Here is a 21,723-nt window from a genome sequence, read left to right as displayed (position 1 = left end):
GATTAGAAAGAAGGTTCTGCCCAAGAGTTGCATTTTGCAAAGCACACCCTTGATTTGCTCTTCAGAATGTAAAAAAGACTTAAAAGGGTCTACCTGACCAAATTTTAGTTTATTTTTTTTCCAAGTTTTATTTTAATGCTAATTTTGAGTGGGCTAGACAGGATATTTTGATGTGTAATACTGTTCGTATGCATAATGGGTTCAGGCTGGCTTTGAGCTTTGAAAAATAAACCTCTCTCATGAGCCTCGTTTGTCAACTTTAACTGGGGAGGGGCCTCAATTCTCTATTTCATTAAAACCCCACCAACCAAGAACAAAAGCAAGACATGTCGTTCCTATAAGAATGGAAAAATACAGATCATGTTAAGTCAAATCTCAAAGAAAACCACCCAGAGAAAGAAACCTGGGGCCAAGATCACATATTCTTTGCCAAGAAACGATAAAGAAACATAACTTGGGGCATTCAGTGATATTCACAAACTGATATTCAGAAATTATTGGAAATAATAGGAATTAGCTACTTTTTAGCGACTAACTTGCCTACCAGGCTCCTTACCTGCCTGTCTAATGTAATTTCCAGAACAATTGTGTGAGGGAGGATTTATTGCCAACATTGGGCGGTTGAGAACACAGAGAACTAGAAGGTAAATAACTTGGCCAAGGTTCTTCAGCTGGTTAGGGGTGCAGTCTGAACTTGAACGCTGCAGAAGCTGCTCACCACCATGTCTGTTTTCAGCTTACTTTTTTCCTCCCTTTCTTTATGCTTTGGAATTGGCATTATGAATAACTGAATGACTGTCACACACCAAAAAGGGGTATGTTACCCATATAAAAAAGAATTTTGGGGGGCGTGGGGGGATGGAGTGGGAGTTTGGGATTAGCAGTTGCAAATTATTATATATAGTTTGTATAATGGATAAGCAACAAGGTCCTACCGTATAGCACAGGGAACTCTATTCAATATCTTGTGATAAACCATAATGGAAAAGAGTATGAAAAAGAATATATATATATGTATAACTGAGTCACTTTGCTGTACACCAGAAACTAACACAACATTGTAAATCAACGATACGTCAATAAAAAAATAAACAAAACTAAAAAAAAAGAATTTCATACAGAAGAGGTTGAGTTTCTAAATACTAGATTTCTTAAGCAAGCTTGTTTTAAAAATTTTGACCAAAACCCCCATATTTTTCTTTTTAAAAAATAGTTATATATATAATATATATATTCTTTTTCAGATTCTTTTCCTTTATAGGTTATTACAAAATATTGAGTATAGTCCCCTGAGCTATACAGTAGTTCCTTGTTGATTATCTATTTTATGTATAGTAGTGTGTATATGTTAATCCCAAACTCCTAATTAATCCCTCCCCCATGTTTTTCAAGCATAATAAATATTCTCACATTTCTAATCCTTTATAGAAATTGTAACTAAAACAGTTTTAAACTTAGGAAATAAAAGGAAGACATTAGTCTTCTTGTTGGAAAAAAATAAGCTGCTTCGTCCCATCACTTGACGAAGACATCGCCATGAGAGCTTTGCGAGTGGCACGAGGCCATCTAGATATTTTATATTTAATCAGTTCCATTTTATCTGCTCCGTAAAGGCTGAGCTTTGCAGCGGGTATAGGTATTGAAGAGCAGCCCCAGCCTCTTTGCAGATCAAATTTGAGTCCTCTCTCTGCTTAGAGAGGTCCAGGGGTCTTAATGGTAGTCATCTGTTATCACTTTCGGCTTCAATAGCTAGTGACGTTTTATGTTTATGTTTTATCGGTTCCAGTTCTACTCGTCTCCTGGAGAAGGTGGAGCCAGGGCAAAGCCCTGGTATCTCAGGAGGTCAGGGCACCAGCACCCGTACACTGCACTTAACCAATGACAAATCCATGCCGCCTGCCGAGGACACCCAGTGGGTCCAAAACCGGTGAAAACGGGCAGTGCTTTTCAGATAGACAAACCCGTTTACGAAACAATGCCTTGAAATGGGTCTCAGAAGCCCACCATTGTCTTTATGTGGAGAGTGATTTAGAGTCATTAAATATAGTGGTCAGTGGGACAGAAAATGGGAAATTACTAGAATACACTGAATACATGTTCTCAGTGGGAAAAGAAAACAGAGAGTCCTTTGGTGATTTAGGACCCTCTCCCTTCAAGAAGAGACAACGAACTCTTTTTCAGCTTGTTTCCCCCGCAAGATATTTAGGGATGGAATTGCAATTCAACATGGAGCCCTCTGTCAGCTGCTTGATATAAATGAGAGAGGTTTAAATTTGATGGTGCTGCAGAACGAACTTTGTTAAGAAGGCTCCAAACGAGATATTGTCATTTCGAGAGGGAGAGAGGGAAAGAAACTATCCCTTTACATTGCCAGGGGCGAGAAGAAAATCTGTCAGAGTAGCTCAGGGAAGACACAGAGCTAAGTGCAGGGAGGAAGGGGTCCAAACTGCACTGGTGCTCTGAAAATGAAAGGTAACCCGCTGAAAGTTAGGGTTTGCTGGAAGTTGAAAAGATCAAGTCCGCTGAGCTTTTGACTTCCACATTATTCTGAGCCAGTGAAATGTGAGTGTTCCTGTGGTCCAAACAGAGCTGGGAGAAAGCTGGACATTTACAGCTGCGAGGGCAGGAGGTGAGAGCGAGCAAAGGAACCTCATACCTTTTCATCTTTAGCTACACCTGCTTCCCCCGGAGTCCCCCAGGGGAAAACAAACACTGTAACCCTGCGGTCCCTAATCTGTTTCCCTGACCAGAGAACAAGGCGCGGGACAATGTGAAGTCACAGCTGTTACTTAAAAAACAACAAGAAAGTTCTGAAATTCACATACATATAATGAGTAGATCAATACCAGGTACCTTTGCTTACTTACTTGGGTCTAGCTGTATATTAGATCCCCCCCATATATTTTTTTTTTGTTTTCGTCTTAAAGCAACTTCTGAAGTTCATTATAAGCAGATTTCTCCTGTGAAAAAGGGCACAAATAACTCTTAGCCCGGGGCCATGGACACCGGATCCTCCAGGCATTTCTAGTTCCCTGATTTAGAAAAAAGACTGTCTTTATGGCCACTGTCATTTCCTAGTTTCTGTCCTTTTATCCGTGTAGAGTAGCTCAGGGATATGAGGGCCTCTAAAAATGTCACACTGTTTTTAATGAAGACAACTCTGTATTCACAAGGCGAGATTTTGCCTTCAATTATGGCAAAATCTGTCAGAATGTAACCCAGCTGGAACCTCTGGGGCCTTCCCGGGACAGGCCTTCTCCCCATATCCTCTGCTTTAGCTCCTCTCTGAAGTACCTAGATAATAGTGTTTGATGCAAATTTCCTGAGTTGTTTTGCAGATGTGAAATCTCCACCCACCCCACCCCCACCCCCAAATGGAAGACTTGCTTGATGACCAGGAGCACAGAGCCCCAGGCCTCCTGGAGCCTAAGGACTGATAATGTTAACCCCTGTGACACCAGCCTACTGCCTTACCACCAGCCAATCAGAGAACTGTTCACAAGCTGATCGTGTACCCTGTGACCCCACCCCCTCCCGGCTTTTAAAAATTCTTTGCCGAAGGCCTGGGGGGGCATGAGCCGCCTCATCACCTTGCAATAAATCTTTCTCTGCTCCAACTCTGCCGGTTCAGTTTGTTTGGCCTCACTGTGCGTCAGGCATACGAACTTGGGTTAACAAGACTAGGCTAGGGCTTCCCTGGTGGCGCAGTGGTTGGGAGTCCGCCTGCAGATGCAGGAGACGCGGGTTCATGCCCCGGTCCGGGAAGATCCCACGTGCTGCGGAGCGGCTGGGCCCGTGAGCCATGGCCGCTGAGCCTGTGCGCCCAGAGCCTGTGCTCCGCAATGGGAGAGGCCACAACAGTGAGAGGCCCACGCACCGCACACACACACAAAAAAAGACTAGATGATGCTGTGATACCAACCAACCCCAAAATGGCAGTGGCTTAAACCCACAAAGGTTTATTTATGTCCATGCTGGGGGTCAGCACAGTCCCTCTGGAACCCACTGATGGCTGCGCCAGAGAGAAAGAGACAGCCCTGGAGGGTCCTGTACCAACAGTCAAATGCTTGGTTCGAAAGCAACCCATCGCTTCCACTTACAACGCGTTGGCAGAACTAGTCACATGGTCTCACCCAGTACCAGGAATGGGGATGAAACAAGAAATATTCTGCAAAAGAACAGATAACTGCTATCACGGGAAGAAACCATGGCAAAGGCACTCAGCCCCCTCCCCCAACCCCCATCCATTCTGACTTTGAATTAACGTTCGCTCCCTTTTGGTGGTTATTCTCAGAACGGTAAATATCTGTTCTGGTATGCACGCATGATTATTAGACCTTTTTGTTTTTCTTTAATGAATAATAAGAATAATAAAAGGCATAGCAGTGTTTGTTATTATGCATGTTTAACTTCCTATATTGTAAGGAAGCAAAATGGCTGTAGGTTGACAGGACTGCTTCCAATATTCTGGGCATTTAAATCAAATCAAGTGGAAGACCTCTCAAAAGATTTTTAAAATCTAGCTAAATTTTGTCAGCTTTTTCCTGTAGAAGTTTCATGATCGTGTTTCATTATTTTACTTCTTAAAAACGGTATGAAATCCATAAAAGAGTATCGAGAGAGAGATGACTTGAGTTGAAAAAATGTAATACACAGTGCTATGAACATTGACTCAGATCTTCTGCCTAACCCCTATTGGGTTAAAATACAAATTATGATATTTTCGCTTGTGAGAACTTTAGAAAGATTCCTTTTGCGTAAGTGTTGCCAAAAACCCAGCATGAATGGGGAGTTTTCTATGAGTTCTGTGTACTGTACTCGGTGTAGCAGAGACCAGCAGGACAGCCCAGTGGTATGCTCTCTATTTTTGTTTCACTAACTACATCCTAGTAAGGACACATAATAATTGTAACGTAACAGAAGCTTTATGCTCCAACATAATGATGAAAGAATATCAATAATGCAGGCTCCAAGGAAGAACACAGACTTAGTGCCATTTCCTCTTCAGTCTGAAAGAAGCCAAAAGGAACCATCAATGAAGGTTATGGTTCATCAGCCTAGAAATCAATAGAAAAACAAGTAATGGCGCAGCACAGTTCATCCAAATTGCAAGGGTCTTTATGAAATCTTTAGGGGCAGGAATATATCTTCCCAAATACACTTTGATTTTAGAACTTTTTGAGCATACCAGACTGCCAAGCTGTACTTTGCTGAAGGGCTACCATATCAGAACAGCCGCAGAGTTCAGTATTTGGAGTTTGTTTTACTAGCGCAAAGCGAACCACAAAACAGATAAAACAGCTTTATGGCCGACATCTGGGTAAATAATAAAACATATGGCCATACAGTTAAGAATGTGCAGCTGTAAGTTACTGTAAATACCCATCTCGAGATAGTGAAGGAGGTGACAGCACGTGGTCTACAGGAAGGTTTATTCCCCTAGACATCATGGGATAGATATTTATGATTCCCCGACTGCTGAGGTGGGATTTGCTAATGGCCATGGGTTCTTTTTTTTTTTTCTGGTTGTTGTCGTTGTTTCTTTATTCAAGTTACTTTATTTATAATAGAGCTATTGTAGATTCAGGAAGGAACCAAGCTACACACTTCATACTTGATTTTATATCTTAACACGTGTGTCTTGACTCTCTATGGCTGGCCTCCCACTAAATCCTTCTCTTGTCTCTTGAAGAATATTCCAAAGCAAGAGAAAAATTTAACCCAGTCTCTCGCTTGGAAGAGACTTGCTGTGTGGATGAGTAATATATAAGAAACTCAAGTTATGGCAGTGAGTTGAGAGAGAAAGAGTGGAATAGAAAAATCACATCTTTGCACCTGGTAAATTATGCCTTGTGTCACTGGCACAGAGCGCAAGCCAATAGCTAACCACTGGTCATATATCTATCAGAAAACCAGGGAGTTCTAAACAAAATTTATCTTCAGGCCAACTATATAATAAAAATAAGATCCTTGTATATCACAAAATTGTACTGTAGCCTAGCACCTTATTCCAAAGACTGTCCTGAGCCGGAGGTGGGCAGAGGACGGAAAAAGTTTTGGTGAGTTACCATGGATTGTGTGTGTTTGGAAGGGAAGGACTTTTTTTCTTTTTATTTTAACTAAGACTTTATTTTCTCATAGCAGTTTTAGGTTCACATCAACACTGAAGGAAAGGTACAGAGATTTCCGATACACACCCAACCCCACACGTGCACAGCGTGCCCCATCATCGACATCCCCCACCAGAGGGGACATTTGTTACAACTGATGAACCTTCGCTGACACATCACTACCACCCAGAGTCCATAGTTTACATCAGGGTTCACTCTTGGTGTTGTACATTCTATGGGTTTGGACAAATGTATAAAGACATGTATTTATACATGTATCCAAACTTATGGTATCGTACTGAGTATGTGCTCGCCCATTCACCCCTCCCCACCCTCCCAATGCCTGGCAACCACTGATCTTTTTACTGTTTCCATAGTTTTGCCTTTTCCAGCATGCCATATAGTTGGAATCATATAGGACGTTGCCTTTTCAGATTGGCTACTTACACTTCCTTATATGCATTTAAGTTTCCTCCAAGTCTTCTCATGGCTTGATAGCTCCTTTCTTTTTAGTGCTGAATGAAATAATATTCCATTATCTGATGCACCACAGTTTATCGTTTCACCTACTGAAGGACATCTTGGTTGCTTCCAAGTTTGGGGATTTCTGAATAAAGCTGCTATAAATCTGCGTGTGCAGGCTTTCGTGTGGACACACATGTTTGACTCATTTGAGTAAATGCCAAAGAGCAGGATTGCTGGGTTGTATGGTTCGAGGATGTTTAGTTTTGAAAGAAACCATCAAATTGTCTTCCAAAGCGGCTGTACCACTTTCCACCAGCAAGGATGAGAGTTCCTGTTGCTCCACATTCTCACCAGCATTTGGTGTTTCAGTGTTTTGGATTTCTATTAGGTGTGTGGTGGTATCTCATCGTTTTAATGTGCATTTCCCTAATGACATATGATGTGGAGCGTCTCTTCATATGCTTAGTCGCCATCTGTGTATCTTCTTTGGTGAGCTGTCTGTTAACGTCTTTGACCCATTACTGTAATCAGGTTGTTTGTTTTCTTATTGTTGAGCTTTAAAAGTGTTTTTGCTTTTGTTTTGGTTGTTTCGGATAACGCTCCTTTATCAGATGTGTCTTTACAAATATTTTCTCTCAGTTCCCTGGATTGTCTTCTTATTGTCTTAACACTGCCGTTCACAGAGCAGAATTTTTTAATTTTAATGAAGTCCAGCTCATCAATTATTTCTTTCATAGGTCACGCCCTTGGTGTTGTATCCAAAAAGTCATCACCATACCCAAGGGCATCTTGGTTCTTTCCTATGTCTTATTTCTTTATAGTGGTGATGTTGGTGATGTGATCTTCTGGCTGATATGAAAAGCAGCTGTAATGAGATCAGGGTCCCTTTTTGAACAGCTCTGCTCAACTAACGTGGAGATCATCAGGCAGACTACGTGCTTGGCACACAGGTGCTTTCGCGGTGCAAAGCAGAGCTCTGTGGCCTTGTAGGGTTACGTTCTAGAGGGAGAGGGTGGAACAGACCGTAAACAACTGGCAAAGTGGATAATTACACAGTGTATTAGAGTGCGATGAGTCTTATGGAAAAAAGAAAAAACTAAAAATAAAACAGAGGCAGGGTAATGAGGTTTGGGAATAGGGGGTGTTACAATTTAAAACTGAGTGGCCAGGGAAGGTCACTGAGAAAGTTCCATTTGAGTGAGGATTTTAAGGGGAGGAGGGATTTAGCTGTGCAGCTATCTTGGGGAAGATCATTCTAGCAGGAAGCATAGCCAGTGCAGAAATCTTCAGGATTAGCAAGTGCCTGGCCTTTTTTGAGGATAAACAAGTGAGTCAGTGTGGAATGAGCAGTGAGATAAAGATAGAGAGAGAGTAGAGATAGGGGGGAGAGAGAGAGAGAGAGAGAGAAGGAAATAGGAGATGAGGTCCCAGTAGTAGCTGACTGCAGTGGGTATGGAGTGTCTTGGATCTGGTAGACATTATGAGGACAGGTATTTATTCTTAGTGATATGTTAAGCCACTGGACAAGTTTGAGGAGAGAGTGACATAAACCAACTTATCTTTTAAAAGGGGATCACTGTGGCGATTGAGAAGTGTTAGATTCCGGCTATATTCTGAAGGAGGACAAACAAGATTTTTTGATCAGTTGGCCTTAGGACAGAAACAGAAGAGTCCAGGGTGACTCTTAGGTAGGTTTGTTGTCGTTTTATTTTGCCTGAGCCACTGGGAGGATAGAGTTGCCTTCAACTGAGATGGGAACAGACTTTGGGGGGAAATCAGTAGTTCAGTTTAGGTGGTATGACAGTTGAGGTATGGTATACAAGTTGTCCATGATTTTTAATGGAATAAAAATTCCTATTTAAATGTATTTAAGTTTTTGAAGATTAGTTTATTTAATTAAATAATTGAATAGTAGTATTAAGCTATAGCAAGCATCACAATAGTTATAAGCGAATGGCTGAAATTTGGGAAATAGGGCTCAAATCACACAGCTGTTAAGTGACATAACTGGTTCTACGTCACAGCCCTATGAATTGTTCTTCCTGTGATCATGTCGCTTCTATATCAGACTCCTGAAAAAGCAAATGATGTCCAAATGAATTTCTCATTGGACTTTGATACAATATAAATCTTGGACCAACTCGTTCACATACTTGTTGATTCGAGAAAGATCTGAGTGTTTACTTGAGAGCAAGCAAGGTAATTTTCCATTATCTTAGTGGAAGTGTAGAGAACAAGGAAGGAAATAATTTCACCTTATTTTGGATTGATTGGCCCAGATCTGGAGAACGACAGTTCTGGGTGCCACAGTTTGAGGAGAACATTGGCAAAGTATAGTGTGTCCAGAGCGAGGCAATCGAATGGAAAATGACATGGAGATCTTACCCTTGCAGAACGATCAGAAAGAACTGGGATGTTACATAAGATTAAGAAAAACGTCTCTAAGTGTTTGAAGAAGGATAACATTTAAGCAATGTATTTAGAAGAGGGATACAATTCCTGAGGGTTGAAATAGATGGAAATTGCAAGGAAGCACAGTATGCCTCAAAAGAAGCAACCTGAAAGCAGGGTAGGCTCGCCTTGTGAGCAGATAAGCCCCATCGCTGGGCAGAATCCAGCGGATGGTAGAGGACCACCATCAGTGATTTGCATCGAATCGTTAAGCTTTAGAGTTAAAAATAACCTTATAAACCCAACATAGAAATTCTACTGAAAGAGAGGCTGGGAGAGTGAAGCTCTATGGTCTTGTCCAATTCCCAGATTCTGTTCCTGTGAAAGCTCTCAAAATCCACCCACTGGAAGGCTCTCCATTCGTGCCACAAAACACATGACCTGGGCTCACCGTATACTGAACGTTGATCAGTGTTTGGTTGTTCTCTCCTTGGCCTACGCTCGTGTTCTTAGGCTTCTAAAAGTTGAGTTACTAGCTCACTAAATGTCGGTTGTATTTGTTCCCAGACCTGTCTATGCCAACTTTATCTTCTATTGTCATTAAATGACTTAGTTAACTATAAGGGGATAGTTATGATGTCTGAATATAAGAAGGGAGTTGTTAGTTCTGTGAAATGGAAGTGATTGCTTTGGAGAATTGACACATGAGAACGGTGAAAAATTGCTGTTGAATTGGATGTGGGAGAGAAACTTTTAAAAGACCAAGAGAAAAATGTAAAAATCTAGAAGGATTCAGCACACAATTGTAGTCCTTGATCTATTTTTAAAGCAAATGAAACTGAACAGTATATGGAATACTGTTATGGGCTGTGTCTCCCCCAAATTCCTATGGTGAAGCCCCAACCCCAAGACTTCAGAATACAATTGTATTTGGAAATCACTTTTTAAAAAGTGATTCAGTTAAAATCAGGTAGTTAGGGTGGGGCCCTGACTTAATACGGCTGGTGTCCCCAGAAGTGGAAGAGACATGGGGCTGCATGAACACGCAGAGAAAAGACCGCATGAAGAGGCAGTCAGAGGACCTCCACCTACAGGCCATGGAGGGCAGCCGCAGAAGAGCCAAAGCTGCCGACCCTTTGATCTTGGACTTCCAGCCTCCAGAACTGTTAGAACACGCATTTCTGCCTGAGCTGCCCAGCCTGTGGTGTTCTGTTAATGGCAGCTTTGACAAACTCATACAGATGCGTTGCAGGGCAATTTATGCGAAGAGACAAGACAGAACACCAATCAGAAGACCTAAGCCCCAAATTCTGGTGAACGGACGTTTCACGTGAAGCAAGATGTTTAAGGTGTTTGTAGTTACTGGTTATGATTAGCTGCCTAACCTACTGTTTGGACTCATCCACTAGTAACACGTCCTCCTCCTCCAGACTGGAGGGCATCTACTGTGTTTGATGCCACCCTTCGATTTGTTCCTAAACACTTTGTCAAGGGCGATTTATCATGGCACAAGGAGAGCAGCTGCGAAGGGCGGAACAAGAAGATATTGTTCTGGTGGCAAGAAGCTAAGAATAGGAATAGGAGTTAGACACACAAGTAATTCTCCTTCAAGGCAGTAGGGTGATGAGTCATAATTGAGGAACGTAAAATGCTGCAGAAGTTCTCAGGAAGGTGGGATCGTTTTAGCCATGGTGATCAGAGGACATTTGAATTTGCCTTTTAAGTCTGAAGGTAAGGTTTAAACTGGTAGAAATAGGCAGGAGGGTTATTTTAAGTAGAAGGGCTGGTGTGACAAAAGGCACAAAGCTTTGAAAGGTAACAGGACATTTTTGAAATGGCCAGTGGGTCTGTTTGACTAAGGCATGGTGGTCAGTGGAGAGTTGTATGGTCACCAGGCCCTCTTTGGTACAATATGGTGGTCAGGGGATAGTTGTATGGTCACCAGGCCCTCCTTGGTACAGCATGGTGGTCAGTGGACAGCTGTATAGCCACAGGCTGTCCTGGGTACTGCTTTGTCTGTTTGTTTCAGCCCCAGTTCCCACGACTCACTGCCTTCACCTTCGTGCCCCGGTGCAAAGGCATCTAACGATGCCCATCTTCACTTAGGACGTGCTTTATCACCGCTCTGCGTAGCTTGGCTTAAATCCTCCTCTCTGAAAGCTCAGCTCAGGCATCACCCCCTTAGGGAAATTGTATTAGTCCCTGTTGCTCCCATAACACATTACCACAAACTTAGTGGCTTAAAACAACCCAGATTTATTCTTTTACACTTCTGTCGGTCAGAAGTCTGACACGGTCTCACTGCCTCAGTCAAGGTGTCTGTACAGCTGTATTCCTTGCCAGAGGGTCTGGGGAGAACCTGCTTCCTGACTTTTCCAGCTCCTAGAGGCCCCCCCACTCCTCGGCCCCCATCGTCCATCCCACCGGCAAGGGCAGATCACACCGGATCACTCTGATCTCCTCCTCTAATTCCCCCTTTCACTTTCAAAGACCCCTCGGATTCCACTGGATTCACCCTACACTCCAGGATACTCTCTTGACCTTAAAGTCAGCTGATTAGCAAGCAATCTGTAGCCTGAGTTCCTGTTTGTTGTATAATCTAATATTTTCACAGATTTGGGGAATTAGGTGGTGGACATCTTAGAGGGCCATTATTTCAGTCTACCACAGAAACCTCCCTCGCTTCTCCCATTAATGCCAGGTAGAGATTTTGTTCTCATAATATTGTATATACAGTGCATCTCAAGCTTTGCTCTTACTATTAAGTCAAAAAAATTGCTTACTATTTAATGATCGGTTTATTTATCATAGCTTCCATTATACACTTCGCTTGTTGAGGGAAGATGCTGTTGCTTTTATCTTATAATTGTTTTTGTGTCCCCAGTGTATGGCACATAAGTAGTTATACAATAAAGGGGGTGGGGATAAGGGATGGAGGAATAAATGCCTTAAAACTGACATGGAATTTATTAAATGATGAAGATGTCTCTTAAATTACTCATTTGCAAACTCTTGAGAAAGGACATGGCTGAGTCTTGGTATTCGAGAGAGAGTTCTTTACATCCTCCAGGTAGTGGAATCCTGAAAATACTGCACTGAATCTACTGAAACGAAAAACGGAGCAGAGTGAAGAGTGGACTCGTGAACGTTATGCCTTCAATAGTTCACCTTGTCATCTTTTCTTTCTTCTCTTAGCACGAGAGGAATGAGAAAGCAGATAAGGACATGCCTTGGTGTTATGAGGGGGCTGACTTATCTGAGCTGCAGGAGGGATTCTGGGGGGCGGGGGGCAGCCAGGCAAACACAGGTATGTGGCTGCACAAAACAGTCCTGAGTCAACAACATTCCAGCATCAGAGGAGCAGCCGCCGCCGGGGTGAAATGAGACGAAGGCAGCGTCGCTCCGCGATCTGCACACCGGTTCTCACCTCCTTCCCACGGCCGGCTTTCTCGCTATTTCTGTGCTTGGGTACTGCTCCCTCGGTTAGCAGTTGATGTACTTAAGTGACTAAAATAACCCCCACGAAGGTGCAAGAGGGGTTGTCATTTCATGCAACGATTTAAAAATGATTCCCAGCCCCTTATCTCTCCGAGGCGCCTCCCCATCTGCAGCCAGCCTGGGGGCGGGGTGTCACTGTCAGCTTGTGTGTCCCTAGGGCCGAACCTCCCCCGGCCCACACCCTCACCCCCAGGAATCAACAGCTGAATATTAGCCCTGAATATCTGATACTTAGATCCTCCCACATTTTCGAAAATGACCCCCAGATCTAAGTGTCCAAGTTGATTCTTTAGTTCAGTTGTTCTTTATCACCTCCTACGTTTCTCTGTTCTGAGGAATCTTGCTAAATCGTCTCCTCCTTCCTCTTTTTGGCAACTGAGGTCCTTTTTAGCTCATATTTCTAATAATAGCAATCATTTTCTGAGCACCTACTCTGTGTCCAGGAACAATGTGTATACTCATTTGTTTCTACCTCAAAATTCCTACAAATAAATTTCGTTCCGCCGATTTTACAGCTAAAGAGACTTCCCCAAGGGTGGCTGCATAGTCAGTTAGCAACTGAGACACGATGATGTTTCGCTGATCTGACTTCAGACTGGGTGTGACTTTTCTGCTCCTTGCCTGTGTGTGAGGAGACGGGTGGTGAGGCATGAGATGGTAGGGAGGTGGGCGGTGCAAAAGGAGAGGATGTGATTCAGATAGGAAATAGCAAGTGAACAAACTGCTGTGATTCTTTGAAATGATAGCTTGTGTGGTTCCTATTAAGGGTGTGTTGGAAGCATCCTTAAAAGGTTTACAGGGATAACTTAGGTGACGGCTGGGATGGATGTTGTTGGTACTGGTCAGAATTTCTTCTCTCCTTCCTCCATTTTGAATGAGGGAAAAATGTAATATATTTAGAACCAGCCAGCTGGCCTCAGTGTAGAGGATGCCAGCGTGGTTGGCAGAGTGCAAAGCGTGCCGTGGGCAGTTGGTGGGGCCTGGTCTGTAGGGCAGCCTCCACTCCTCCAGTCCCTGAGGCGGCGTTGACCTTGAGCGTATCCTGCGCTGAGCTCTTCGAGCTTGCTTGGTGCTGGTTGACCCTGACACCCTGGTCCTCTACAAAGACCGCTAGGGTGTTGGCCTCAATCTTTTCCATCCTCTTCTCCGTGGCTGGGGAATTTGATGAGGTTGTAGTGGTGGAAACTGTTTCTCCATGGGGGAGCTTTTCCAAGGGTACATGGGTTGCTACTGCCGTCCCAGGGGCTAGTGCCCAGGAAAAGTGAGTGACCATGGATTTCTCTGGCCGCAAATGCCTTTCAGCACCGGTTTCTTGACCTTCAAAGACAGCTTTGGCTTTGATTTTGCTGAGAGGTGTGGTGTCAGGGCTTTCCTTTTTTGCTTTCAACACCATCTTCCTAAAAGGATCTCTCGGTCCCAGATGTTTTCTCTCTTTTGGGATCAGTTGCCCCAAACGCAGTCAACAGAAATGAAGTAAATAAAAGGTGGACATCGCTTTTTAGGAGGTTCTGAAGCAGAGCAAATTCTTAAGAAAAAAATATAAACCTTCAAAATGTAGCAACCTGCAAAAGAGCAAATTGTTTACAATAAGAGCCACTTAATAGAACTCATCTTCAAATTTACCCTTCCTGCAGGAGACCCACTGGGTCACTCATTATGAAGGAGTATGAGATGCAAAGTAGATTGATTGACATCTAATTCCTGGGAAGATGACAAAAATGGCTTATCAATAAACTTCTATAAAACCAGGGAAGCAAATGAAATGCAGATCTGACAAATTAGCCTTGGGATTAGCGCACAGTGGGATCTCTTCTGGCATTTAGTTTTGCCTCTTGCCTGGATAAAAATCCTACCGGGAGTCACTGCTGCTCTAGCCTTTGCAGGGTGGCATCAAAAAAGAAATGCAATGACATTACAGAATTCACAGGCTTTGCTTTCAAAGCAACAGTTTGAAAAATAAATTTGTGTGTTAAACATTAAGATGAAGTTTAATACCTACTTGTTAGAAACCTTTGAAGAGAGAAAATGGGATACTTTGTTCTGGAATAGATCACTTGCTTGAATTTGACATTACTTTTATCACATTTCCTTTGAAAGATGTTTCTGACTTAACACTTGACCTCCTTGAAAAGATAAAAGTCCTATAGCCTATTGACAAAAATGTGTGTTTGTGTAAATGAAATACATTCCGTAATCACAAAAATACGCTTCAGCAGCTTCAAGACTAGATGGTTTAAAACAAATTTCAAAAATGCAAGCTTGAAACTCTCCATTTCTAAACATGTTTGCAAGTATAGCATGTATCAGTAGTTACGGTACACGCACAATGCCTTTACACAATAAGTCGTATTGTCATTTCTTTGCTTTATTAATTTTTAGAATAAAACAGAAACCAACTTAAATGGATGTTCATGTTTTATGTGTTTGGGGCAAGGAACAGAGAACAAAATCAGCATTTTTCTATCATAATTTTTTAAAATTTGAGTGAAACATCGGAGTTGTTCTATTCTAATGAAACATCTGGGAAGATATATTTTTAGAAAATTCTTGATGCCCGGTTCTTCTCCCAGCACTGCTGATATAAACTGGTCTGCGGTGGGGTACTGGGGCTCCCAAGTGATGCCTTCAAATCAAGCTGAAAGGCTGAGAACCAGTGTGCTAGAGGTTTTTTATTATTATCTGTAGCAATGTGGTGTTTCTCAAAGTTGGGGGACCATCATCTGCGTTTAATTACACATTTACACTGTATTCTAAACCAGAATCACCAGGAGGGTTTGCTGGGTCCCACCCTGGAGAGTCTGATTCCATAAGTAGGGGTGAGGCCTGATGCTTTGCCTTTCTAGCAAGTTCTCAGGTGATGCTGATACAGCTATTCCTGGGACCACAATTTGAGAGCCACTCTCTTAAACAGACCTCATCACAGAATTGCCTAGGTCCTCTTTTAAAAATACTATCCTGGGACTTCCCTGGTGGTGCGGTGGTTAAGAGTCCCGTGCTCCCAATGCAGGGGGCCTGGGTTCGATCCCTGGTCAGGTAACTAGATCCCACATGCATGCTGCAACTAAGAGTTCGCATGCCACAACTAAGGAGCCCGCCTGCCACAACTAAGGAGCCTGCAAGCCACAACTAAGGAGCCCGCCTGCCACAACTAAGGAGGCTGCAAGCCACAACTATGGAGCCCGCCTGCCCCTGCTAAGACCTGGATCAACCAAATAACTAACTAAATAAATAAATAAAATATTTAAAAACAAAAAAACAAACAAAAACACTATCCAAGTGAATCTTCTTCCTCCACCCCGGGAGATCTTGACTCAGCAGAAGGGGGACACATTTGTGTTTTCAACTGGCACCTCTAGTCATCTGACTTTCATTGGTTTGGGAAATATTGCAGTAGTGTGATGGTATCTGCATAGTTGACACAGATATGATGTTCTATGTGGTCTAAACTCAAATATCAAATCAGTGATGTAATGGACTGAAGTTTGTGTCCCCGTAAAATTCATATGCTGAAACCCTACCCCCTCATGTGATGGTATTAGGAGGGGGGGTCCTGGCAGATGATTAGGGTTAGTTGGCATCATGAGGGTGGGGCCCCCATGATGGGATTAGTGCCCTTATAAGAACCTCTCTGCCATGTGAGGATACAACAAGGAATGGGCAGTCTGCAACCCAGAAGAGGGTCCTCACCAGAACCCACCCATGCCAGCACCCTGGTCTGGGACTTCCAGGCTCCAGAACTGTGAGAAATGTTTCTGTTGTTTATAACCACCCAATTTATGGTATTTTGCTATAACAGCCTGAGCCAAGACACATGATATTCAAAGGAAAGTGGAGGCTCATATTATCTTTCTACCATCTTTTTGGTCAAAGGCATATATTCCAGTGAGAACTCCTCAATGGTATCACCATTAAGGGAGTGATGATACTGATGATCAGATGCACATGAGGTTTAATGAAAGAAGTTTCTCCTGATGGTGGGACCTGTGTCTAATTTCCTCATCCCCATACCCCCCACCACTTCCAGAGTGCCTGGGCTGTAACAGGGCTACCTGTGAGTTTGTCACACACAAAAGTGCTCTGGTATTTATGTCATGCTGTGTAATATAATAGCTTGTCTTTGCAAAACACGTTATTAGCAACCTGCATATGAGTTGGCTTAACCAGTCCTTAGACTCAGGATTCAACATTATCTTCATTTTACACAGGCATGAGGGAGGCTAGAACATCCGTCCCTTGAGACGTAGGGATCGTGTGCCCACTGGTCCAGGACTTGTGTATCAAGCCCAGTGGCTTTCCCTCTGCCTCACAGCAAGGGTCTAAGCTCTGTGTTCTAAGCTCTGAAGGGGTATCTCTTTTTGTAACACTGGGTTATACAGTGTTTTATATATATATATATATATATACACATACACACGCACATACACACATACTTATATACATACATACATTTGGGATTAAATGTAATAAAAAAATTAAAAAAAGATTTAAAAAGATTAAAATAAAAGATAAAAAAGATTAAAAAATACCTTTTATCAGTGTTTCATACACTATGATGTATTTAGTATACTCATCCATTAAATTTTTTCAAAAGAGTTCATATCATATATATTAGGAATAATGTGACAGTAGCATATTAGATCCAGGATTTTACTGATATTAGTTTACCAATATGTTATCAATTGTACCAATATTATCCCTGAGGCTGAAGTAGATATTTAGGTTTTTAAAAAGTGATCTATTTTAAGGAATTAAGAAATAGTAATGTAGACATTACTTTGATACAACAAAAATTGTGTAAATGTTAAGGTTTGGGGAGTACTTTCTTGAAGAGTAATATTTTATTTAGATGATATCGTCTTTTATAGTATTTAGATTGTCAAATAATTTATGTGTGCAATACTTACAGAGGAAAATCCAGACTTCTCGATATTGTCTTGAATTGTGTGTGTGTGTGTGTGTGTGTGTGTGTGTGTGTATAATTTCTCTTTTGATTCTAGAGGTTGTGTTATAAGGAGCTTTATGAAATGGCCGTGATTCACTACAAATCTTTTTGTAAAAAATTTCAATGAAAACAGTAAGTTTTTTTTTTTTAAGCAAAGAGGTTTTTTTATAATCAAAACAATATATTCTTTGAAAGAGGTATTTCTTGACATTTATAGTGTTGGTGATGAGGTTATAATTTCCATTGTAATGAGATGCTTTTTTTTTTTTTTTTTTTTCCGGTACGCGGGCCTCTCACCGTTGTGGCCTCTCCCGTTGCGGAGCACAGGCTCCGAACGCGCAGGCTCAGCGGCCATGGCTCACGGGGCAGCCACTCCGCGGCATGTGGGATCCTGCCAGACCGGGACACGAACCCGTGTCCCCTGCCTCGGCAGGCGGACTCTTAACCACTGCACCACCAGGGAAGCCCGAGATGCTTTTTAATAACACATAGCCCCTAATGCAGAGAGCAGCACAACTTCTCACAAGCTGTATCACGGTGACTATTTCCTAGCAAGGTCTAGGAGACTCCGAACAGGTAACATTTTGACTTGGCAATCCCAGTGACCTTTAGTCCATGGGTATGCCCTCATCCAAGCCTTTTCAAACTCGGTGTGCACAGACCAGGATGCTTTGAGCCCAAATCCTGGATTTGCTTCTTTGTTTGTTTGTTTTTGTTTCAGCGAATGGTTAACTGTGAATAACGGTTCTTGGCCTATTCTCGTGAGTTTTTAGTGGTCAGAGCTGAGAACGAGCATGCGGTGATCAGACTGGATTTTGAGTTGGAAACACTTGGATTTTTTTCTAGTTTTTTGAGCAACATCACATGCAGAAGTATCGCTCCTGCTATGAGAGGGAGAAAGATTTCAGCTTGTGTGTGTGTGTGTGTGTGTGTGTGTGTGTGTTCTGGTTAGAAAATAATGCATACAACTAGTCAAAAATGTATAATACAGGAAAAGTTTAAGAGGAAATGAAAAAGAATCACTCATTCTTCCATGATTGTGTGTGGGCTTCTGTGCTATCCCATCAGCAGTACCCCCTGTAGATATCACTGCCCACGACATTTCCACCTAGCAGTGCAGCCCGAGTATTATAAGTTGTTCAAATATTCTTTAAAAACAGCGTTTTAATATTCTGAAGGTAGGAAAAATAAAGCTTTTGCATGGATTTTCAAAAGCCATTTAAACCTATCACTGAATTTGCATGGGTAAAGCCTCTGAGATATTATTAAACTGTGTTCAACAGAAGTGTGAAGTATAGAAACTGTGACCCAGAAGTGCCCAGCACAAAGTTGGGGCATATTACAGAGTTCAACCCATATTTATTAAATAACCAAGAAAAAACATCAGTGTAACAGAATAATTAATATATCTTATTTGTAAGAGTTGTGACATATTAGATATACTGTGTAAGTACCTCCCATGATGTTAAAGGAATGTACTTATTGGTCTTAAGATGATCAGAGCAACTGGTCACAGGTTACGCCTTCCCTGTGTTGCAGTAACATAAGAGATTATGGTCCTATATGATCTTTATCACTGCATCACTCCTCGCTTACATCCCTGGCAGGTTTGGACTGTACCATAAATTTTGCAAAATTGCTCTTGTCTCTCCCACCTATAGTTTGACTTTCATGTTCGTTGGCTTTAAAAATGAATCATGGGAAGAAAACTATGGTGCCAAGCATCTGCCTCAATGTGTCAGAGTTTACGTTCTCAGTTAATGGCTGATGTACAGTCAGTAATACATAGTACGGGAAGTAGCACACATCGGGATAAAACAATCTTTTGTGTGTGTGTGTGTCCTCATGGATTTGTTCAATATTTGCATTCCATCCCACTGGATATGATTTAGTGCGGTCTTTTAGATTTGTAGAATGCTAATAGCATTACGGTGTTAAATATACTTTTTCCAATCATCACTTTGTGTTTATTTTGTTGCATATCTAGCTTAGCCCTGCAGCTATTTCTTTGTGCTTCTCGTTGACTTGGTTTTGTTCCTAAGGGGATCACCAGTTCCTTACCAGAGATGGTGGATGAGGTGTGACTTGTAGCCTCTGTACCTTCACTTCCCCTCCTGGATGGGTTTGGCTTTGCACAGCTGCCCTGTGGCTTTTCTGATGCAGTGATGGTTAACTTGAAGGCACACAGCTGCTGACTCTCCTTTGATGTTTCCTGCTTCCCATGGCAGCTACCTTTCTTATTTCTGTTTTGAGAAATTAAGCAAGACCTGCCATTAAAGCAGCATTTTCTAACATAATTTATATTTGGGGTATTGTTATATTTGGGACATTCCTATCATGAAATAACCTCAAATCTTCTTAATTAGATTAGTCCCAAACTTCCAGGGAGTAACCCAAAGGTCATGATTTAGGATTGCCATCCTAAAAACCTATATGTAAGGAAAAGCAAGTCAGTTACCTTATTTGGGGTTTAAGTTCATTTAATTTACACATTGCTCTGGATAGTGGTGTAAAAAAAAAGTAGTATTTGTTCTTCACATTCTGTGCATCTATATTTTTATGTTTTGGATGGAATGTTCCAAGCACTGTTTAAAAAAAAATTCGTCTGCAGACTGAAAGCAATCAGTTGCTGAAGAGCTAATGTGACATTGGCTTCAGGGTCTCTGACCGTAGATTGACTTTATCTACTCAGTTATACTATGTGTTAAACATAATTACGTATAAATCTCTTACAGGAGTATTACACTTTTCTGGAAGAATTAGTCTTTAAGATCCCTCAGGAACTTAGAAATTTGGTTATGCAAATGTTTGCATTTATCACCACCGTAGTTTTAGCACTTGTGTGAGGGGAAAAAAATGTAAGTATAAATTTGAGAATTCCTTCTAGATATTCTGGAACAAAAGTCTCTATTGCAAAAGCAGAAAAGCGCTCCTAATTTCTGGTAGTTTGCAGTTTGAAACTCACATTGTAAAATCCACTCTGAAAACTCGTCTAGGCAGAGCTGTGTCTGGGTGTCCTTGTGCTGGAGCGGATTCATCCTTCTCTCTCGTCCTCGCGATAAGCAGACTCTGCTCAGCATTTTTTCGAGTTAGTCCATCTGGTACAGCTGTCCCTTCGAAGGCCAGGCAGGGACAGTCGTGAATGTAAGTGAGCTAGTTAAGGTCTAGGCAAAAGATGAGCAAGGGAAATATTTGCTATCTCATCTGGCCGCCCAGGCTTCACACTTTCTTAGTCTCCTTTGCACCAGCCTGCAAGCCATTTCCATCTACAATTGGGATACGAATCTCACACATAAGTTCCCAGAGCCAGACGTGGGCACCTAAACAAGAAGGTTTTCCACAAGCAGAATTTCAGCTTGTTCACATTTGTCTGCATTATAAAACACAGATTGGTCTGAACATGTTTCTGCAGAGTTTGAGTCTATTATTTCAACTTGCCCTACCATCAAATTAAAGATATGCTAGGAAGTTCTTGCAAATAATTCCAAGATATTGAGTCTTGTGACTACCACTGAACTATTTCTGTGGTGGTCCCTGGTCTATGGGTAATACTTTCCTGGTGCTCAGAAACTGGTCTCTATGGAGACCAGATCTAGGAATGATTTACCTTAGCATGATACATTTGTAGAGCCAGATTCTTTTTTACCTGGTAAATGCATAGTTACTTCATAAATCCAGCCATGAAAATATTCTATGTGGCTGAAATGGTATTTCCAACTAGGCACAAATATTATAATTATGGGAGTGATTAATCTTGTATCCATCAATATATTTGTCACACAGATGCATGAAAAGAACTGTCAATTCAGTGGAAAAAATCATCTCATTAGCAATTTGGGTTGAGAAAGGAAAAGGAAAGGTGTCCTTGGCTTACTCAGGGAAAACAGGTATTCTGCAGATAGAACTTGAACCCATAATAATTATTCCAACACATCTTACCATAAAGAGTCTAGTTTACTTCTTAAATATTCCACTGAAACAACTGAGTGGGAACATATTCATTTTATAGAAAAAATAAGAATAAATTTCTCAGATGGCCCAACTGAAATGGAAAGCCAGTTTCTGGTCTTGAGTCTAAGAATTACATTTCTTAGTATTAAGAAAAAGAACATGGGCTACAGAAAGCTCATAGGCTTAGATCTCCAAGGGGCACTGAAATAATGAAAGAGGAGTGATTTTTATGATTTGGAGTATAGAGAAAAGATACAACAATGCAAGAAGAGTAGAAAACAGGGTTTGTAATGTGACTTAAAAAAAAAGAAAATCATAGGCTTTTTTTTAGCCACTTTTTTTCAACATATTGATTACATCTTTGTG

At 41.7% G+C, this 21,723-nt stretch overlaps 1 long non-coding RNA gene across 1 annotated transcript in view; it reads left to right on the top strand.

The window, feature by feature from the left end:
• Positions 1-10,525: 10,525 nt before the first annotated feature.
• Positions 10,526-21,723, top strand: part of LOC307176762 — a 30,949-nt gene continuing 19,751 nt past the window's right edge. Inside the window, exon 1 of the long non-coding RNA XR_013824881.1 lies at positions 10,526-10,697. This is a non-coding gene — a long non-coding RNA (uncharacterized lncRNA). The remainder of the gene's footprint in view (positions 10,698-21,723) is intronic.

Source organism: Stenella coeruleoalba (assembly GCF_951394435.1).
Source record: "Stenella coeruleoalba genome assembly, chromosome: 18".
Taxonomy (NCBI): Eukaryota; Metazoa; Chordata; class Mammalia; order Artiodactyla; family Delphinidae; genus Stenella; species Stenella coeruleoalba.
The sequence above is the reverse complement of the archived record's forward strand: the minus strand, read 5'-3'. Positions and strand labels throughout refer to the sequence as shown.